Below are 23,277 nucleotides of genomic sequence, written 5' to 3'. Positions count from 1 at the left end.
TTTTTTTTCTTATTTATTACAACCATTTATATAAATTGCACAATGAATTAGTAGTTACTAGGATTACATTATACAGTAATAAAAAAAAATACTAGGTTACTAATAGTGACCTAGTATTTCTTTTATGAAATAACTTATTTCTTTTATATAGTAATTTAAATGACAAAGGTCAAGTTATCTGAAATGTCAATTTATCCGAGAGGACTGCGTTTTTTAAATGAATCAAATAGGACGTTTGCCAGTTCCACAATCAAGCCAATGATTTACAGAGGTTTCTGCACAGAAATCTGAAAGGGGTTTTCCATTTAGGTAGATGTTCATAATTGCGTTTAACGCTTCTTGTTTAAAACCAGTAAGTAATGTTTTTTTTTTTTTTTTTGTAAGTTCATTGCTGAAAAGTCCCTTTCAACCGCTGCAGTACTGCCAGACAGAGAAAACATCAATTCCACCTTGCGCAGTATGTTGCTGTCTTTCTAGATTAGAGGGTCATTTTAGAAGTGAGGCGCTAGACTCTTGTAAGATAACAAATATTTAAATGTATCACGAACATGAACGGGAAAATGGCCTTCCGTGCGGACGTCGGATTCGAGAAATTCGTTGTCCGCTGGGAATTTTTTACCACCGAGAACGTGTGGTTTTTCAAGCCCTGATTTAAACTATTTTCTAAGGGATAAAAATGTGCGCTACCAACAAAAAGAATGATTATACAGCCGCTCATAAGACTACTACTGAGGAATATTCTAAAAAATTATTTTAAAAGTTTTAGCGTAAAATCTTTCGAGGAAGAAGCCGAATTTCAAACAAACATAAAGAAGTCAAATTGGACATCGAGAGAATAATTATAGCCTTCGAGTATTCAAAAGTGGGATGAACTATTTTTCTGAAAATAGTTTACAGTATTTCAATTCACTCCTGTTCCGAAACTTTTTCTTCAGAATCCTTTGAGCAGAACAATAGGTATCCATGTCCTATATTACCGCCAGTTCTTAGAATGTAAATAATGCTTGTTGCAGTCAATACTTTTGCAGAAGTGAAACTGCTAAATTTCTAAAAAGGTACATACTTTTGACTTTCGTTACAAGAAGCGGAAGTAAAAGTGTATTTTGCTTTATTTGTTTTGTCATAGAAATGGCTGTGTGAGATTAAATTATTGATTCAATTGTATTTTTTAATTGTATGTTTGTAATAATACTCTGTGATGTCAAGACATATCCATTTTCAGAATTCTGAAAACGGAATAATAAAACTACTTTTTTCAGTGAAGTCTACTTCTTTAGTTTTTCGATGGCTCAATCGCACCCCTATCAGGAAAAACCTTGCCAAGGAATTTGGTTATATTCTTTAAAACATTTAGTTTTTTGTAATTAAAAACATAAAGAAGAGAAGTGTTCTCTTTACTTACACTTTACGACCGACTTCCTGTTCAGACATTTTTTTTCTCTGAGGGTCAAGTCTTTTTTCCAAATGGAAAGTTATTTAACACCCTTTAACATGGTGCGTAGCGTTTTTAAAAAGTGCTTAAAGGTGCTTATTTTTGATTCTCGTTTTTTAAAAGCCCTTGAAGGTGCTTTTTTCATAGTGTGTTTTTAAAAAGTGCTTAATTTTTCCTCTTTAAAAATGACATTTTTTTTTTCCTTTTCCGTATCGATGTTCGCTTCGTATTATGCAAAAGCGTGGTTTTCACGTTGTTCTATTCAACGTTTTCACAAATCATTCAACCACAATCCATTTCGGCATACCATCGGTCCGCAACGTATGATAGCACCCCGATCATGTTTGATGAAATACTTGGGAGTCCACATGTGCGAGCTGGTTTCGGTGAGATTAATTGCACTCTGCTGCATTTTACAAGATATTCTCAATTTCAGACATCGTTTTCCACCCTATGAAATCGAATCTTTTTATCGTGACTAATATCAAGAAAAGAAAATAATTCTTTGTCAGAAACTAAGTTGTTTTTATCAAAAATCATGTCAAGTCTTGGAAAACTATTTTAAGGATAGGGGGGAGACTGTCCTTTCTAATACGCCATCCTCCTCATGTGACCACACTTTTCCAGACTGACATGTTTGTTGCATGCACGTTGAACAAAGAAAAGAATTTTGAAAAACGTCCCTTCGTTGAACGAAATCCACTCTTAAATTATTTATAAGGAAATAAGTAGACATGCTGCTTAGCGTTTCTAAAAAGAGCATAAAGGTCCTTAATTTTTGTTTTTTCAAAAGCCCTTAAGGGTGCTTTTTTTCATTGGGTGTTTTTAGAAAGTGCTTTATTTCAAAATGATATTTTCTTCACCATGTCGATTTTTGCCACGCAATATGCAAAAGCGTACTTTTCACATTTCATTCAACCACAATCTGTTTCGGCTTACTGTCGATCCGTAGAGTATGATAACTCCAATCATTTTACATCTTTGATGCACTCTCGTCTGCTGCATTCTCCATTTCATCGTAATCAAGAAAAAGAGTTCTTTGTCATAAACTGGTTATTTTATCTTAATTACGTTAAGTCTTTGAAAATTATTTTGCATTTTATATAGTGCTTAAAAAGCCTTTTGAATGGTGCTTATTTTTGTTGAATGATTTGGCTATTCACCCTGGTGTAATAAATTAAGTGAGTTTGTTTTGTTCTTAAATAGTGTATACATTTATATATACTTCTAAAATGGTTCACATATGAGTTAAGATATTACCTACCAAGTTGTCTTCTAAATTACATTAAAGGGAGGCTTAATTATTCTTTACTTAAAATACATCTTCATGAGAAATAGTTTTTCTACTTATCAAAGTCATATTTTTTTTTTACTAATAAAAAAAAAATTATGCTTAACAAAACTTACAAAAATAAGAATTCATTCTCCAAATTTTATTTGTTTTTTTTGTATTAATTGTAATCACCACTTCCTCCAAATTGTGAAATGGCAGAACTGCTCAACTCCTTTGATTGGCATTGTATATAGTACGTTTATATTATAACGAAATTTATAATGCTACATTTAAAATTTTCCATTGTTTTTAAAAACAAAAGCTTACTTCGTAAACTGTTCTGAAAATAGTTTGGGAACACAATACTTATGGGGAAGAGAATATTAAGCAAATGGGAGCTTGTTTCAGTTCTGATGTAATGCATGAAAGTGAATTTGTCCTAAAGCGTTACTTAAGTTCGGTTCAGAAAACTACCAAGGCTTACTTATCTCCTAAGGTCCGTTGAAGGAGTAAAAAGTGTGAAACAAGGAGAGGTATAAATTTCTTCCCAAAGAAGTCCCAAGCAATTTAAAATATAACTAAATCAGAAATAGAGTTAAATATCTTGCAATGAATTTATTATTTTTAAATCATAAATTTTATTTGTTTCATTTTTGGTATGAACTGAAAAAGAAAAAATATTGTCGTTTAGAATTAACTTATTATTTTGTTAATGAACAGTGCGCAAAATTAAAAAAAATCGAACCATTAAAAATCATTAACTTTTGATCTAATGATCGGATCTTCATGTTCTACGACTCGATCTTAATAGTTCGAGGTAGTGTGCTAATTAATGAGCGCAGACGTTATTTTAAGTTACGAAATCAGACACAGAAACATACTTTCTCTCAATAAACGCACCTTTTTTTCGACGGATTCGAATTTCGCCATATCTCGAGAATTTCTCACATCAACTTAAAGAGTGTAATTTTGTAGGGCAAAATACAGAATCAGTCGAATAGTTCATGAGAAATAGAATTTTATACATCTGGCTTTTTTTAAATTTCTCGGAAACCATTCAACCGCTTTTGCTCAAATTTTGTATTTCTCCATGCAAAAAATTGTATACCTTACAAATCAGCATGTTTATTCTGAGAAAATACGTTTTTGTGTCCGATTTCGTCCACACTAATTAACTTTTATATTTTATATCCGTCGTTGAACAGCCGACCCAATTTTTTGGACTTACTCATGATCAACTCTTGTCATTTTGAACCCAACTCAGAAGACAAGGAAACTGCTGGATCAGTACCCCCCAGAGGTATTGATTTGTTATGGGAACATGGAGGACTTTGTGACTCGACAGATTTAACGTGCACCAGTCACCATTTACTACACTTTGGCTGGCGGGGATCGAACTCTTGGACATGAGCCCAGCGCCCTACCGACCAGACTATCCCGGCCCTTGCACTCCTTGATTAGCATATTTGAGATTACCCCTTTGAAGACCAAAAAACGTGAACTCAAATGTCATTGAGAGTAGTCTGTTTTTTTTTTTTTTTTTTTTTTTTTTGCGCACTGTGCATCCATTTGAAGTAGTATATGACATCATTGCTGATGATAGTAAAAGATTTTTATACACAGCTGGTGATCATGTATTTAATAAGGATTAAAAGAGGAAATTAAGTTTTGCCTTCTTACATTATTACTATGTTAATTTAAGTAAAAGAGGAAAAATCCCCCAAAGAATTTTTACAGCAGAAAGCTATGTATATCTAATAAAATTAAGTCCCTCAGTGAACTGATCATTGTTCCCAGCAGATAACGGAAGCCAAACCTCACTGGATGCGGGAGGGTAACCACTTCGATTTTTCCTTGTTAAACTGTTTCTCCGTAAAGTGCTCGCGTGCAGGTCGTCGGGCTACCGAAGAGGGGGTGCCATCCCCTCTGCAGAGGATCAAAATGGTGATGGCATTTCTTCGGATCATCCTGAGGGATGCTTCCCAGACCGTCGCCAATAGCTCATTGTCCCGTTTAGTAAATAGTGACTGACGCACGTTGAATCTGTCGAGTCGCAAAGTCCTCCATGTTCCCATAACAAATCAATACCTCTGGGGGGTACTGATCCAGCAGTTTCCTTGTCTTCTGAGTTGGGTTCAAAATGACAAGAGTTGATCATGAGTAAGTCCAAAAAATTGGGTCGGCTGTTCAACGACGGATAAACAGTCCATTGTGCAGCTCTAGTGAAACGTAAATGAACAACAACAAATGAAATTAACGTAAATTTACAAAAATAAATATAATTTATATAACTGCCAAATGTAACGCTTTTTGCAGAGGAATCAAAATGTTTCAGCTAATTCTTTGAAGGGTTTTAAACGCTTATCACGCATTTTGTGATTTTAGAGCAAAATTAAAATAATTTTGACATTTCCGGCGTTTCATTTTTTAAAAAATTTCCTGATTCTCTAGCTTTTTCCATTTCAATACTACAAAATATAACCTAATTTTTTACACTAACTTTCCGGGTGTTCATTAAGTCTTCTAATATGTTTTTTAAAATTTTTCCTAAAAATATTTTCGAAGTGGCTCTCAAGTTAATATTCATGTTTTAAAAAAATATCGAACTTAAACAAATTTTTATTGCTAAAAGCTCAAATTCAGTACACAATCAGAATTAACTTTTTAAGCCTACGACAGTTCTCAGTGAATTGTTTCTTCTCTTCGTCTTTAGAAAAGGCGTTCAACGTTTTTTCGTTTCAGGAGTCACAAAATCGAATCATTTTCTTCTTCCTCTCTGACTTGGAATTTATACTATAATTCTTTTATGTATTACAATCAATCAAAAATATTCATTTAATATGTGGAATGTAAAAGAGTTTTGAATGATTAACTTTATAATTGAACCATTATATGTTACTTCATTTAGTTTCATTCAAGTTTTAAATGTTCAGTTTGCAATTGCACGCTCATAATCAAATGTAATTGGTATTAAAAAAAAATATATCAATCAAGGTAACTTTCTTTTATTGGCCCTCCCACTTTTCTGTAACATAAAATCCAACAAAGAAGGACAATTTAAAAGTTTCAAACTTGTTTTATCTTCAGTATATTGAGGAATAATATCTTTCGCTGAAAAAAAGAAGGCAAAAGTAAATTGTCAGTTAAGTGGTCCCCAAGATGTTTCCCACGTTCATGTGGAAAATTAATTTGTTATACTCAGGGCCGGATTAACCTATAGGCACGTGCCTAGGGCCTACGAAAAACTTGGAAGAAAAAATTTTGTTGATAAAAATAATTTAGCTTTGAAAACAACAAGTGTATTTTGCACAAAATTATGAAGATACAAATAAAAATATAATATTTTTCGGTAATAAATAATTTTTTGGATTCAACGAAATCTTGTATTATGCTGTCGAATTCCAAACTACGCAAAATGTCGTATTCAATAGACATAGGTGCGAGCGATGCCAAACGATCTTGATTCATTGTTGAACGCAAATAATTTTTTATCAATTTTAATCTGGAGAAAGATCTTTCTCCTTCTGCATTTGATCCAAGAATCGACAAATAGTATATTCTTAATGCAATGTGAACGTTAGGAAAAGTATTCACAAGTTTATCTTTAATTTCGATTGTTATTAAAGATAAGTTTATCTTTAATGACTATCGAAATTAAATTTATCTTAAAGTTCGATAAACAAATTTGTAAATTAAAATCTACATTAATAAAAATGTAAAAAAATATATGCAAGAAAAGTTTAGCATATATTTTGAAAAGAGGGGAAGGCCCAAAAACGGCTATGCCTAGGGCCTACGAAAGGTATAATCCGGCTTAAACAAAGCTTCTTCCTTGCTCTAGTTTTGTATTTCAAATCTCAACTGTTCGCCGACTGCCTATAAGCAGACCATACACAGCGGAATGGAAACAGTTGTCGAAAATTTCTATTGGCGTTCTCGACAATCGTGCGCTTATGTTTTTGTTTTGTTTTCGGTCGTATCTATCATTCACCAAGTTTAGATATGGGTGCGGCAATTCACAATTTAGGGGCTCTTCATTAAATTCTTCTGCGTTAAATGAAATATAAAGCGTATTTTTTTTTTTTTTTTTTTTTTTTTTTTTTTTTTGCTACAGCGCCGACATAATCGTTTGTATCTGTTAACTAAATTGTGTTTATAAGCGTTTTTTAAAAGGTCGTAATAGAACTAAGATAAAAAAGATTATGTATTATTACCTCCATAACCACTTTTATATTTTCATAACTTTCGTTAAATGTATTGCAAATCGTGAACTTGTTTACTTAAAAGATTTAATTTTTTTTTATTGTTTAGCAGAGACTTTGTTTCCAATTCTATATTCATTAATTAAACTTAATGGTTCTGCTCGATAACCATTTACAATGTTTTTAAAATTTTATTTAATTTTCATTTTTTATGAAATTTTTTAAATATTTTTCGACGTAGAGATTATTTAACAATGATGCGAAAAGCTGAAATTTATAAATATATAATATTTATAAATGTTTAAGAGAATTTTTAGCAGCTATTTTGTACTAATTATTTTAGTTGAAATGTTCATTATACACAGTTTTATAATAATTATCGTAAAATTTATTGAACAACTAGCTGTACCCTGCGTGCGTTGCAACGCTTTCAATTTGAATTTTGTATTTAAGTGTGTAAATGACATTTGCGATTATGATTTGAAATGCAAATTTTATTTAATGGTGAAAAAAACCAGTGATAGTCTCAGCAGTTAATTCTCTAGGATATCATTAGTGCATTTTCAAACAGACATGTATGGTGATGCACACGGAGCATGAAACATATTTTGGACAATGATCTGAAATAAGACTGGATCTATGGTGACATCAAGAATTTCTGCTGATATCTGATCAGTTTGGCAAGGTGGTTTTTTTTCAATAAGCCAAATTAGAATGTGTGCCTGAGTCAATCCTCGTTTTTGCCATTGAATAGAGTACACCCAACACTGTGTCTCTCTAAAAACATGACGCTTCACAATGAAATTAAGTAAAGATTATAATTTTTGTTTGAACACACGTGCTGTAATATCATGACGATCCGATGATGATTGTCCTGGTAACAAAATATCTCTAATTTCAACCCAAGCAGAATTGCACGTAAATGTAATAAATAAATCTAGGAGCCCATATGCGAGAACATATGTCATTGCATCCTGTGAGTATTCATACATGTGCCTTGGAGTCCAAGGCACATGTATGAATACTCAGACATGTATGAATGCTATGTATTTGCAGGAGTCCAAGCTACATGTATTTGCAGGGAGTCCAAGTTTTTCTCCCTGCAAATGTAGTCGGCAATATAATCATTTTCCCCACATCATTAGGATTAACGTTACCATCATTGATTATTGCATCCCGTAAATGAATGCATTCTTCTGAACGTAATTTGGTTTGATTTAATTTAATATACAGTAGGCGTTCAGTTTCAATTTTCGCATACATATCGACAATGTATTGATGAACTAATTGTCGACATTTTAAAGTATGATTATCAGCGTTTTGGCAATCATTAATCTATATGCATAAAAACTTATTGCACTTGCTTTCTTATTGGTTTTCTCGCCTGTTTGCGGACTTCTTAATTTTATGTTAAAATAATATCCCTCCTCTCCTCACCAAAATAAAATAGGGTATTGCAATGCATCATATGATCGATACGTTTCTGAGAACTCTTTGAACGTCACGATTTCTGCGATGAAGAACTGTATCGCGGGAGGTAAATTCTTCGCCAACTATAACAATAGCCACTTCATCCAATGTTGGCGCATTGTATTTTTCTTTGTGGTGGCCTACAGGTGTTTTTTCAGCTCTAATAACAACTTTGTAAATATCGGATGACATTTAGTCAAGGGCAATTTTGAGAACAGCCTAATTAACTGATTATGTTGATCGAAAAATTTTTGTAATACGGTAACAATTTTTCGTTTAGTGCCATTGTTTACCTGACAACGTTGATTGACTTGATCATTTGTGTTATCCATGAAATAAATTTGTAGAAATTTATGATCTGCGTTAGGCATTGAAAGAAGTGATCCTGCACAATGATAAATTTGGCCTTGCACTTTGAATGTTGGGATGTAATTCTCGTTCACGATACGTGTAGCACCGAATAAAGTAATTTAGAAACACGAATTGTACCGGCGTATATGCGCCAAAAAATGTTTCGATTGGTTTGTTTGACCTGATACGAAGGTTGATAATGTCTCGGCAGGCGACGTAAAATCTTGTAGTTTCAGTATGCCTCTAGAACAGCAAATTTCAGCTGTTTCATTTTTAAATTTGAGAGCATTACAAAACATACATAATTGATATATTTCTCCGATGATGACACTTGGGGGAAGACTATAGTTTGTTGTCGGATCATAGTGAAATGCACTGAAATTCAAATCAGAGTATTGGCAGCGTCTGAATAGCGAAATGCGTTCTCGGTCGGTTTTCATTCTTGCTTCCCGTTGCTCTGATGTTTCCGACGAACGGGCTTGTGTAGTTCGTAGTTGATTTTTTGACAGTCTTCTTTCCTGTTGCTCAGACGTTTATAAGGAACGGGCAAAAGCATTCTGTTCTCGATTAGTTTCAAGTCTTTTTCCCGTTGCTCCGATGTTTCTGAAACACGGGTAGTTCTCTTTTTGCGCGCTTGAGATGTCGACCGACTAAGAGCGATTTGCTTAGGCGGCATATTTTTGCAAATATTCTTTCTGACAAAGAAAAAGAAATGTAAAAGTTGACAGTGGTCGCAAATTTGCTAAATCGAAATATCACATACATATTTTAAATAATAAAAAGAGCAATAAAAATGAGATGAATAAGAAATATGAAAATTATAAGATTTAAAACAAAAATCAATTTTATAAATGAAAGAAATAAAATGGATGAATTCGAAAACTTTGCATAAATAAACAAACAAACTAATAGTTTTCAAATGACAACTGTCACAGCACTGAAATCTTCGAAAACTATATTTAATTGTGCTAACCTAAAATTACGTTCTAAATATAAATATTTCTGAAAACGTGCAATTTGAATGACATTTGCTTTTGTCTTTATATTTATTGAACAGTTTTCACAGTACTGAATCCGTGATACGACCAACAATTAAGAAATCTATTCTCGTTGATTTTACTTGCTTGTGCTCACCTGACATAAAGAAACGCGCGAATTAAAAATTAAAGTATATGCAATTTACTTTTCTAAATGAATAGAGTTATAAGATAGAAAATATCACTGTTGTTATCTTCAAGATATTTGAAAATTGAATCGTTTATAGCAAAATTTAAAACAATGGCTAGCTTTTAACCAATCAGAAAATTCAATTTCGACTTTCACTGATATCGCAGAATGTTCTAATGTCGACAGAAACCTTCCTCGTGCTTTGAACTATCTGTATGCCAAGTTTCATAGCTTTCTGTCGGATGGTTTAGGAGTCTATAGAGGACAGACAGACAGACCAGGGCCGTAACTACGCCGGGGCAGACGGGGCACCGCCCCGGGGCCCCGACGGTCAAGGGGGCCTCATATGAAGAGACCACATCATGTTTTTTTTTCTTCAAAATAAAGCACTCTTATTATATATATGTAGGAAAGAAATTGCGTTAAGATAGTGTTGATGAAAATTTTCTTTTTTGTAATAGCGTACCTACTATAACATAAAGGGAAGGGTAAAAAACGGTAGAACACCTTTTCACAAATTATTTCCCTTTCTTAAAAGAACAAACACGCTTTGCAGAGAAGGGGAAAGGCCACAGCTGCATGGCCCAGTGGCAGAGGGCCCCTCTAAAATTTAGATGATGGGGCAAACGATGCGTTTCACCCCTCCTGAAATTTAGACACTCACAAAAATAAAGTCAAGTAAAATCAGTAATTTAAAATAAAGGATTTTTTTCAATTTTGAAGCTATTTTTGAAATAGAAAACTTTATATTCCTCTAACATTTATGTGTCTTGCCTCTTCTGATATTTAGTTATTCGCCAAGACGAAGTCTAGTAAAATAGGTAATTTTAGAGGAAAAAAAAGGCTATTCTTTTTCAGCTTTGAAGATATACATCAAGTTATTCTGTTATGGGCGATTAATATGTTTTTTGACTTTTGAAAAAGTAAAGTAAAGGTAGAAAAAGTATTTTATTTCCAACTTTTACTCTATTTTCTACCGAAATAGTAATGAGGGGGCGAACATAGTTTTTCGCCCCTTCTGAAATTTCAAAGTGTTAAAAAATAATAAAAATTGGTAACTAAAAAAAAATGTCATCTTTGAATCTATTTTCCAAATAGAAAGCTTTATTTTCTTCTGAAATAAAAGTAAGGGGGCGAAAAATTTGCTTCTCATTTTCTGAAATTTGGACATTAATAGAATAAAATCAAGTAAAGTTGAAAATTTTCACAATTTCGACGATATTTTTAAAATAAAAAACTTCATTTTCCTCTTAAATTATAGTAAGGGTATAGAAAACTTTAATTTCTTCTGATATAAGGTAAGGGGGGCTAAAAACTTTTTGTATCTTCAGAAATTTAGACATTTGAAATAATAAAGTCCAGTAAAATTGTTTTTTTTAAAAAAAAAAAAACTTTGAAGCTATTTTTCAAAAAGAAAATTTTATTTTCTTCTTAAAGTGAGGAGGTGAAGAATATACTTCACCCCTTCTGAATTTCAGACATTCGCAAGAATAAAGTCGAGTGAAATTTATATTTAACTCTTATTTTCGACTTTAAAGCTATTTTCCAAAATTGAAAACTTTAGCCTCCCCTTCCGAAAATTTGACATTCGCAATAATAAAGTAAAACAGAATTGAGAATTTCAGAAAAAGAAATTACTTTTTTTCCCAATTTGATAGCTATTTTTCAAATTGAAATAAAAATCGCCCCCCAAGAAAAATGCTTCGGTTTTGTTTCAATTTTTTTCTACATATTACAAGTTTCAATTTATTAAAAAAATTTAAAAGAAAATCACGAAAAGAGAAGAGGAGCACATCATAAAAAAACATAACAAGTGTTTAGAAAACTAAAATAAGCACCACTGTTTTGCATCCTGAAAAATGCATTCTACACTGAGACTAATAGATATATTTGAAAGCATCTTTTGACTGTGGGTGGTATGAAGGTGTTAAAACCTTCATACCCCCCACAGAGTTGACCCACAGTTATCTGACTCCTCAAAAAATAGCCATCTCCTTTTACACCATGGGAAAATGACCTTTTCCTTCTTTAAATTGCCTTAATCATTTTTATGACACTGGGCTCTTTTGTGCTTTTATAAAATGTCATATATTTACAGTACCATCTATATGTCCCTTAAGTTGTCTTAAACTAGAAATTATCTAGATGTTCTAGGAAAACAGATGTAAGCTTTTAAGGAATCCAAGGGGATGACTCTTGTTAACATTTACTTAGGTCATTTTGTCAAGAGATTTTTTCTGAGACAAACGTAAAACGTTGCAGTTAAATTCCAGTTTTTAACTCATTTAATTGCGTCATTTAAATTAACCATTTTTAATTGAGATATAAATTTTCTGTTACCTTTTGTTTTGTTCAATTTTTGAAATTAAAATTTAACTTCAATTAAGAGTTTTTTAAATTATTTGCAACTTCATTTTTTCAAACATAAATCGTGATATCAATAATTCCCATTCCTAATAAAAAATTTCTTTGGAAAACAAGAAAACCAAATGTAAATTTATTTATAAGGAGGTAAGTAAATGTTTGCATTAACTCAATTAATACATTTAAATTTTATATTTATATACTGTTAGAATTCTAGATTTATACCTTGTTAGATTTATACCTCTTTATATTTAAACTTTATTGATTTCAGTAAAGCCTTTGATTCAGTTAAGAGAGAGAAATTATGGGAAATTTTATCACTTTATAATATACCAGAGAAATATATTAACATAATCAAAGATATGTATGATAACAGCAAAGCATGTATAGAAGTAAATGGAGAATTAACTGAATTCTTTTTAGTAAAAACTGGCGTGAGACAGGGATGTGTTTTATCGGGATTTTTATTTATACTGGTGATAGACTGGATTATGCGAAACAGCTTGAAAGATGAAAAAAGAGGAATAAGGTGGAATTTCACAACTACTTTAGAAGACCTTGATTTTGCTGATGACATCGTACTTATTTCATCCAAATGTACAGACGTTCATCTTAAAACAGACAAATTCAACAAATATTCAAATAGTGTAGGTTTATTCATGAACAAGAAGAAAACTAAAGTTATGAGAATAAATCAAAAGAAAAATGACGAAATTAAAATCGAAAATCACGAAATAGATGACATAGAGTCATTTAGCTATTTAGGTTCTATTGTAGATAAAAAAGGTGGAAGTAGTGAAGATATTAGACAGAGAATAATCAAAGCAAGAACATGTTTTAAGGGATTACATAAATTTTGGAGAGAGTCAAATATTGAAATAAAGACAAAAATAGTTGTTTACAAAGCTATTGTTAGAGCAGTACTATTGTATGGCGCAGAAACCTGGAAACAGACTAAGATCGAAATACAAAAATTAGAAACCTTTCAAAACAAATGTTTAAGATTTATTTTTAAAATTTTCTGGCCTTACAAAGTATCAAATCAAAATCTATTAAAGAAAGCTAAAATAAAAACAATCGAAGATGAAATTAAAAAACGAAGATGGAGCTGGCTCGGACATATCCTTAGAATGCCCAAAGAAAAAATTTCATCTGTTGCGCTTACATGGGCCCCTGATGGTAAGAGAACAAGAGGAAGACCCAGACTTACCATCCAGCGCATGTTTTTGGGCGAATTAAAAGAATGTGGAATATCTGGCTGGGAGGAAGCAAGATCTATTGCTAAAGACAGGGGGCGTTGGAGGGATATGCTGGAGGCCTTAAGTGCCCAAGGCACGTAGAGGATAAGATAAGATAAGATAAGAATTCTTTTATAAGAATGGTTTAATTCATAATTTTACTGTTTATTGTGTGCATGGATTTTGTTCTGATTTTATATTTTTTAAATTATTAACACCTTTAAATTTTTTGAATTGGAACTTCGAATTTTTAGGGTTTTTAACAACTTTGTTTTCATTAAAAAATGAAATGCAATCTTTATTTTATATAAAAAAAAATCATATTTAATTTAATAAAAAAGCTATGAACATCAGCTTAGAAATCCGTAGCAATTAAAATTCATTGCCATGACAAACCATTAAAAAGTATTTTTTTTAATTAGCAAATATGCTTTGATTTTTTTCTCATTTTTCTTTCATAAAAAAAAAAAAAAAAAAAAACTATTACTCTTTGTCATAATTTTGCCACATATCGTTGGTTCAAAACTAAAACGACACTTCTGCACTCATGTTATTTGAATGAGAAGTGAGTGCAGAAGTATCGTTTTAGTTTTGAACCAGCGATATGATTACATGGCGTCATGAATATATAGGCCAAATATTCAAGAACGAATTCTTTTCAAAATATAGCTATATTTTCTAGGGACCTGTCCATATTGGAGTAAAGCAACTTTGTTATTTGTTAATCGATGTATATAGAGAAAAAATTTCTGTTTATTTTTTCAATTAGGACTTTTTAAAATGTGGATATATGTGCCGATAGAAATAAAAGTCTATAATTTCCTTCAGTTTCCATAACGCGATCAAAAAATTTTAGATTTGAAATTTAAAAATAATTTTAATTATTATAATGATTTTGTCTTGAAAAGACCTTCCTAAACCTGTTGAATCCGGTATAGTAACCGGATTCAACAGGTTTATAAAATTGGTATTTTATGATTAGCATTATATTTAGAGGTGTTTTGGTTCTCACTAGCATAAAAGTATTGTTTTTCTTTAAATATTTTTTTAGTTTGATTTGATACACATATAATTTAATAGGATAGTATTTTTTATTTTCAAATTTAATGGATAATAATTGTAAAAAATGAGTGAAAACAATCCCACGGACAATGCGACGGATTTAAGGTTATGTCAAGGAACGTCTCTTGTGAATATCAATTGATTGTTTCTCTTTTGAAATTACATTATGACGCATTCACATACATTATTAATACAAATACATTTTCCAGGGTGAGACGATGAGGCAACCACAAGCACTGGCTCAAGAGGGAAAAATGCACAATATTACCGTGATTACAGAGCACGGAAGCGAGCGGTGCAGGAAAAAGAGTTGTTGAATAGAACTAGTGATCCTTCTACGACTGCTGATTCTTCAACAATTAACGTCGCAGGTTGCGAAGTTTAACTTCTTCCGTGCGGAGAGACTCCACGCACTATTTTTTTTAATATTGCTTGTTTTATTTCAATGAGTACTTATTGCATTCAGTGACTCTAATAATAAATGCCGATTTTTTACGCAGCTTTCTTAAACGAACCTTTAATTCTGCCTTTTAGATTATTTTTTTTAAATTTCAATCAGTAATTTAACAAAATTAATTATTCTTGACGTCAATACTGTTATTGATGTTTTTTACGCTCATTCCGTAACGAATTAGTTACATTTTCCCCTTAAATGAAACTTATTTTTTTTAATTTAAATTACCGCTGATTTTAAATGATTTGGTTTTATAGTTGCACGTTTTAAAAGCATAACTCCATAAACAAAATAAGCACGTGGTTTCAGATAAACTTTATGCAACCACGTTGATCATGCATAGCATAGTTAGCGTAGCAAATAAAATATAATTAAATAGAACAGCAATAAACAACTTATTTTTTATTAAATATAAAGCTAACGTTACTGATGTTATCTTTAAAATATTTGAAAAAATAGAATCATCAATAGCTTATTTTAAAACGCTGGATCTAAGTCATAGATTTAAAAAAAAATTTTAAAACTTAGTTTACATGAAAAGACTCTTACTTTTCACAGTTTATAAAATTTATTGTAAGGCCAATCCCTTGCTGAAAAATTGAGGTATTTTTGAGATATAAATGAGGTATATCAACCTTAGGTTATTACTTATTAACCTAAAGTATATTTTTTTACACCAGTGGAAGTATTTATTCAACAATCTAAATTGTTTCATTTAACACTTCAGGTTATTCTGGATCTACATCAAGTGTATTTTTTTGAAAGTTGTAAAGGTAATTTTTTACTAAATTTAGGTGATTCATGTTCTACCTAAGGTTATCAACCTCAAGTATAGATTTTTATGCCTGAAGAGATATTTTTTAAATCAACTTAACTTACACATCAAGTTATTCAATAGATCAACCTCAAGTGTATTTTTCGACACTAAGGAAGGCTATTTTTTATGAACGGGATGTTCTATCTTAGGTTATTATTTCTTAACTCCAAGAAGATATTTTTGCATTTTTAGCTTTATTAAATTTGGTAATAGACACTAATTGAACTAAAAATTACGCTATGAACTGATAAAGCAAAAGTAAGAAAACAAAAATGCTCGTATTGGATACTTTTAAAAATAACCATCCTATAATTGACATCAATGATTCTTGGTTTTGGTAATACGCATTATGGTAATGGTGTAGTTTTACTAGGTACCTAATATACTCTTATATAGCTACAACGCAGTTTAAAGTAAAGTCTGGTGCTGATTACAGCTGCACCAATACTGCAAGTTTTTATGATACAATTATTATGTAGATAGATAAAAAGAGGAGAAAGTAGCTTGACTGTGGAAAGTGGGGGCCGAGATAGCCTGGTTGGTAGGGCACTGAGCCCATGTCCAAGATTTCGTGGGTTCGATTCCAGGCCGACCGAAGTGTGGTTAATGGTGACTGGTGCACGTTAAATATGTCAAGTCGCAAAGTCCTCCATGTTCCCATAACAAATCAATACATCTGGGGGTACAAATCCAAGAGTTCCCTTGTCTTCTGGATTGATTAGGTTCAGAATGACAAGGCTACGGAGTTGAACATTAGCTGTCGTAAAACCAAAAAATTCGGCCTCCTGTTCAACGACGGTTATAAAACATCATAAGTTGCCAAAAGCAACATCATTATTCCACATAATGCGGATTATAGTTACTCTTTATTTCAATAAGATGAACTACTAAAAATGTGCTTTGCTTAATCTAATAACGGAAAGCCATCGGTTAAGACAACAAATAATCTATACATACAATAAAATAAAGAATTTGAGTGTGTGCATACCGGATTGCGGGTATACTGTAAGCTGTAAAAATACGTGATTCAAAATGAATATAAATGAGTAAAATTATATACAAATTAAAATTCACAGCCATATGGGTTATGTATTATATAATAGTGTCTTTATTAGCTTTAATATGAGAAAATTCGAAGTCTATATTCTGCATTACAATATGGCCCTATATTGCCCACTAATATTGAACCATAATATTCAAACTGGATCAGTTATATTACCGTGTACTAGTGTACCCTACCAGAGGAAATAATTATAAGCCTAATTTTGGGCCCACAATGCCGCCCTACAGGCTACTATGCATGTAAGTATATAATAATGTGTTGAAAGAGGTTAAAATGAGGAAATTCGATGTCAATATTTTGTCTTACAACATGACCTCTGATAAGGATCAAAATTATGTCTTCAGATCATCCTCGGGGTTAGATTCCCCCGTCTGTCACCAATTTTTCAGCTCTAGTGCGACGTAAATAAAATTTTTACTTACCAAGTTCGTAGTTTCTTTGAATCTTAATTTTAAGATATAACTTTATTTATACTTTTGTATATTATTCACTGGTAAGCGCTGAAGTATTTTGGTACCCTTTGGAACGCGTCACACTGCCAAACAGTAGGTGTGGTTGTTCAAGTCTTTCTTTATAAAGTCTTGGGTGAGCCGCGATGGCTCAGAGGATAGAGCGTTCGCCTTCCAATGTGGCGAACCGGGATCGAATTCCAATCGATACGGATTCCGCATCCGACTTGCACCGACCACAGTCCTAACGTGAAATATCCTCAGTGGTAGACGGATCATGGGTTAAAGTCCCGCCAGGCTGGGAGGTTCTCGTGGTCTTGCGCTCCATGTAACTCAAATGCTGGTTAGCTTCATCAAAAAGTTTTCCACGAAGGCTAATTTCTTCCTATACTCGAACTAGGAGTTCCCTTGTCTTCTGAATTGGGCTCAAAATGAGTTGAGCATGAGTAGTCGTAAGCCCATAAAAATGCTGTTAAACGAAGCAATAAAACATAAAGTCTTGGTTGGATTCCCCGAGCTGAAGACTAGATGACTGATTAAGATTGTGTCTTAATGGATCACCCAAGTTCGTGAACCTGCAGTTTCAGAGCCGAAAAATTCCCTCCACAGTTGTACAGTAGGATAGAGTAGTGCTAAAGTGATCGACTACCATCTGCCCTCTGATATATATTGTGTCAGTGCAGAGTGTAACATACGCCAACATTGTTTACGGAACATCATTAAAGACGAATCCCAGACCATCGCCAATGATTCATTCGTGTAGCTCTAATGAAACACGAGTAACAAACCTAGTAACTCTCTTACACTACGAGGCACTGATTTCTTGGCCTCCGAGACGAAACCGTATCAAAAATGTTACTCAATTTTTTATCCTTCATTTATTGCTTTATTGAAGTGACATACATTGTAGGCTTGTTTGTTCAATTTAGACTTATAAACCTTTATGAAGTGGAAAGACAGATCGAACAATTTAGAGAAGGACATCACAAAGAATACATCCAGGGTTAAGACGGGATTCGAACCCGCCACCTACACGCGTCACACTGTGTTTAACGGATGATACCACTCGGTCAGAGAGGCACTCCGTGATTTATACGAGACTTGTGTGCTCACTACTTTGAAGTGCTTACCAGATTGAAAAATGGAAACAACACTAAGGAAAGTGTGAAAAGAATCTAACATTATGATCAACCCTAGCTTCAAAATTTATAATAAAAGGCCTTGCTACCATAAATACCACATAAATTTATTTTTTCTACTTAGTCACGAGTATGTGCAGGGGTTCTGGATACAAAGACGAACCGTGTCTTAACGATCAGTCCACTGGGGGACGCTTTAATTTAGCATCTCCGTGGATTTGGAAGTAAACAAAAGAAACCGGCAATCGGAAGCGTTCTCGCGTGTCGTACTATAAAACCTTCTCCCTCTACTCATTATCGAAAGTTTGAAGATGGAAGTGTAGTGAACATTTGCGAAGAAATGAAGAACGGCAAAACAAATGAAACAGTTCGAAACTTCAAACAGGTCAGGGTATTTATTCGTGTTTTTACCTAATGAGTTAAATTGTATTATAGTTAGGAGAACATAAACCATTTCAATTTCTGAATCTCGTAACTATTTTTTGTTACTCTGATGTTCTTGCTACTCGGTATATAAAAGTTAGACAAATTAGACGCTCTGTAGTTTAATAACGACATGTTTTGCTCGAGTTCATGTACAATACTTTTAAATTTAGAATTATGGGTTTTCATTCAGGAGATTTTTTATATACTTACTATTTATATTTATTTTTAACGCATTGGATTGCAATGTTGATATACACGAACGTAAGCAAGTATAAACCGGTTTTCGTCGCTTTGTCGCGTATTTCAGAATTTAAAAAAAAATTGAATTCTGAATAATATTTTTCGTTTTAAGTACATTTTGATTATAAATGATTTTTCAGAAATGTGTGTAAACTGTTGACTTTATTTCATATATTCTTCCAATTACAAAGCGTCGATGTTGAACAGAGTTTTTCAAGAATGTGCTTTTGGACAATCTTTCAATCTTAAAAATCATTTCTTATGACAATGAAATTCTGATCACCCAAGTGAATGTAATTAAGAAATTTTCAGGCTTTTTTATTTTATTTCTCAACTACAGACTCTGGTCAAATTATTAGACGTACTCTAAGATTCTATTTAAAATCTTTATTATCTGGTGATAGTCTATACAGCTTTATATAAATTTGACGATTGGATGAATTAGACGATATATTATGTAAAATGTTTATTACATCAGGTATTATATTAATAATATTTAATAATTTGACCAAAATATTAGAAGCACTGTAGTTTTTTAATAATGACATGATTTGCACCAGTTTATAGGCAATACTTTTATATTCAAACATACATAATGCGTTATTGTTCAAGAGATTTTTTATAGACTTCTCTATTTGTATTTATTTTTAACGTACTGCATTACAATGTTAACCGATTAATACACGAACGTAAACAAGTGCAAACCTGTTTCAGACACTTTGTCGTGTGTTTCAGTTGCGGACGTGTTTCTGCTTCTTTATGCACTATGTTTATTTTTCGCAGTTTTAAACTATGCAGTCATTTGTTTATTTTGTGTGCAGTGTTTAAATAATTTGGAACATTTTAATCATGAGTAATAAAGGCTATCTTTTACCATGTAAAAAATGCTGAAGCCCTCGTGAGTGCTAAAATATTAGAAGTTTTATCTTACTTGGTTAACATATAAAATATTTCAGCCAGATTTAATTATACTTCAAAAAGAAATATATTGATATTCAGTGCGAAAATGCACAGAATTTTTATTGTTTGAATTTTTGGGTTTCAAAAAATACAAAACTTTTTCTTCAAGGAAAGAAATCGAACTTCATTAACTATTTGATATATAGTATATTTCAGCCTACTTTAATACATTATTTTTCTAAACTAAATTTTATTTAGCACATTGTATAATAACACATTTATATGTTGAAATGATGAATTGTGTTATGGGTAAAAATTTGAGTTTTATTTCGTAGAAAGATATGATTTTTCAAAACCTTTTTATAATAAAAACTTAATTTATGTATAGAATTTGAAAGTTTAATTTGATTATAAAATGATGCGAATCAGCAATAATTATTTTATGCTTATGTCATTGACTTTTTAAGTACAGTAAAATCAGGGTATTTAAAAGAGTTTATAAACATTTATTTTAAGAATTCATTTTACATGTCTGCTAGTCAGATAGTATTATACAAAATCATTCGTAAAGTTACTTAAGCAATTATATAAACTTTTTGTTTAAAGTTAAAGCATGCTAAAGTTAAATAAAGTATAATTTTAAATAGAATTTGTTAAAAATGACTGCTTGAGAAAAAAATCCATATTAACGTAGTAGTAAAATGGGATAACGTACAGCATTAAATGAATAACTAATTGTAGAAGATCTTAAACGTTCAACTTCAGTTAAAAAAAATTTTTTTCTAAATGCATTTGGAACATTGATATTTGATAGATAAAACTAAAATCAAAATAATTAACTAGAGTATTTAATGCAAACATAATTTAAAGAAAGCTTGAAATTTTTTTTCTTTATTACTCAATTAACCAGGGAAAATCAAGGGAATCCTATTAACAGTTGCCTGAGAATTTTGATTAGTTTGGAAAAATAAAAATTAATTGCCTAAAATTATAGTACAAGCTCTCTAGAACAATGGAATAAAAAAATAACATGTAATAATTAGTTTAAGATATATTAACTGTTAAACTTGATAAAAAAAAAAAAACATTTGGCATGCCGAAAAGGTCAGATTTTTTTCGGATCTTAACATCGTGATTTTTCGAAATTCTAATTTGTTAGTCAAAAATGCTCATCAATTCTAAAATTCAGATTTGCAGAATTTTGCGTGATTTTTCTTGTAACATGAAACCTAAATGTTTATTATTATCGAAGAATTTGTCACTTATTTTATTGCAATATAACCATTTTTGGGGAGAATTTTTGAATTGCTAGATTTTTATTTTTTAAAGAAAAACAAATTGTTTCATAAATTTCAAATTATTCAATTAAAAGATCCTAATTACTCAATTCAAATTTTCTCCCCGTCACAGCTGTAATTGCTTTTAATTCTATTCAGCTTTCGCTTACTGTAAATTTACTTAAATTTTTTTCGAAACTGATTGTTTAGCAAAATAAGTTAATTCCTAATAACAGTTTTGAAAATTTTATTTCAAAGTAATAGCACATTTTGACTGGAAACTTTCTCATGTTAAGCTTAATATATAAATAAATATAACTTATTTGCTGTTTCATATTTGCATAATGATTTAGTTACATACAATTTTCAGAGTTTTCCATAAAACTAAATAGTGTTACAAAATGACTATGTGAGAAAATAAATCACTTTTAGTTTTAATCCTTAATTTGGAATAATAGTAAAAATCAAATTTTTGTTATGGTGGAGTATATAATAAATGACTATAAATAATTGATTATAAATAATTATTACAAGTACCTTAAAAAATGAATAAATTAATAATTTATAAGTTAAATTGACTTTTAATGTATTTTAGCCTGAAAACTTCCTTCTTGAAATTTTGTACTTCATGAGGAAAAATATAAGAACTTTAATTTTCACATTTCACAATAGAACTGGGAAAACAATTTCTGAAATCTAATTGAATTCTGATGGAATCGTGAAAAATTAATATTAATTAGTTTCATTGATAAACTTTATTTCATTCATTGATATATCTTACAGTTCACTTACGAAAATCTGGTGACATTTTTAAATTGCATATTTTTTTTCTTAAATTCCTTTTATAATAAATAAAGAAAATTTAAATCGGTACAAACTGTTTAGATATTCAAAAAATTAAGAAATTGTTATGAAATTTCGTTTATTAGGAATATAATACTAATAATTATATGTAAACGGAAAATGATTTACCAAACCTCAATCATTGTGTTCTTCATGAAAGCAGACCTTATATATTTATTCTAATTGAGGGCACAAACATTAAAAATAAGTTAATAGCATTTAGTTTTATTAAACGAGCTGAACCCGAATTGATTTAGCTAAAGTGTGTAATAAGTAAAGCTAAATCAACAAATTAATTGATCTTGAATTGTTTGGAAACTCCTGATTTAAATTACAATAATTTACAATTCTTCTACTTTTGAAGAAAAATCTCTTGATCTAGTAAAAGAAAGTTTGAAAAACATTCCTTAAAAAAAACTGTTTTTTTTTTCTCGGGTAGGGCTAACTTTGGCGAACCCTGATATTTACTAAACAAGTTTTCAATGAATGTGTGCTATAAACATGAATCCTTTGAAAAACAATTTCATTTGTTGTACCTAATATGCAGTCTAAAATGTAATGATCGTTTCTATTGTTGAGCTGATCGTAGGCGGCCATTGGTGAACTCAAAATAATTAGAACTATCTTCATAAATTGCAAACAAAAAGTGTTAATTATCTCGATACATAAATTAATAACGTAAAATTGTCTACCATTTATGTATTCTGTTTTGGAAAGTTTAAAATTTTTATTATAAAATTTGTTTTCCTGCCAGAATTGTGATTTTAAGTGGTAGCCAGACATCATAAAAAGTTCGCTTCAACATTCAAATTCGAATCGAAAAAATTAACTTTAATTAAAAATTTTAACTCACCGCAAACTTGCCGTGAAATTAGTTTTTAATGCTTTTAAATAAAATCTTAATCGGAAAGGTCAAGCTTCGTTTAAAAATATCTCATAAGCTGCTTTCAAGTTTCTTTTTTGACGGAACAAACCCACATTTGCGATAAATGTATGGAAAACCACGAAAACCATCCACGGTTAGTCTGACGGCAAGGGGACTTTAACCCATGATCCGTCTACCACTGAGGATATTTTACGTCAGCACTGTGGTTGGTGCAAGCCGGGTGC

Source organism: Parasteatoda tepidariorum, chromosome 1, assembly GCF_982258835.1.
Source record: "Parasteatoda tepidariorum strain Cologne lab strain chromosome 1, Ptep-v5.0, whole genome shotgun sequence".
NCBI lineage: Eukaryota > Metazoa > Arthropoda > Arachnida > Araneae > Theridiidae > Parasteatoda > Parasteatoda tepidariorum.
This window is presented reverse-complemented; position numbering follows the sequence as displayed.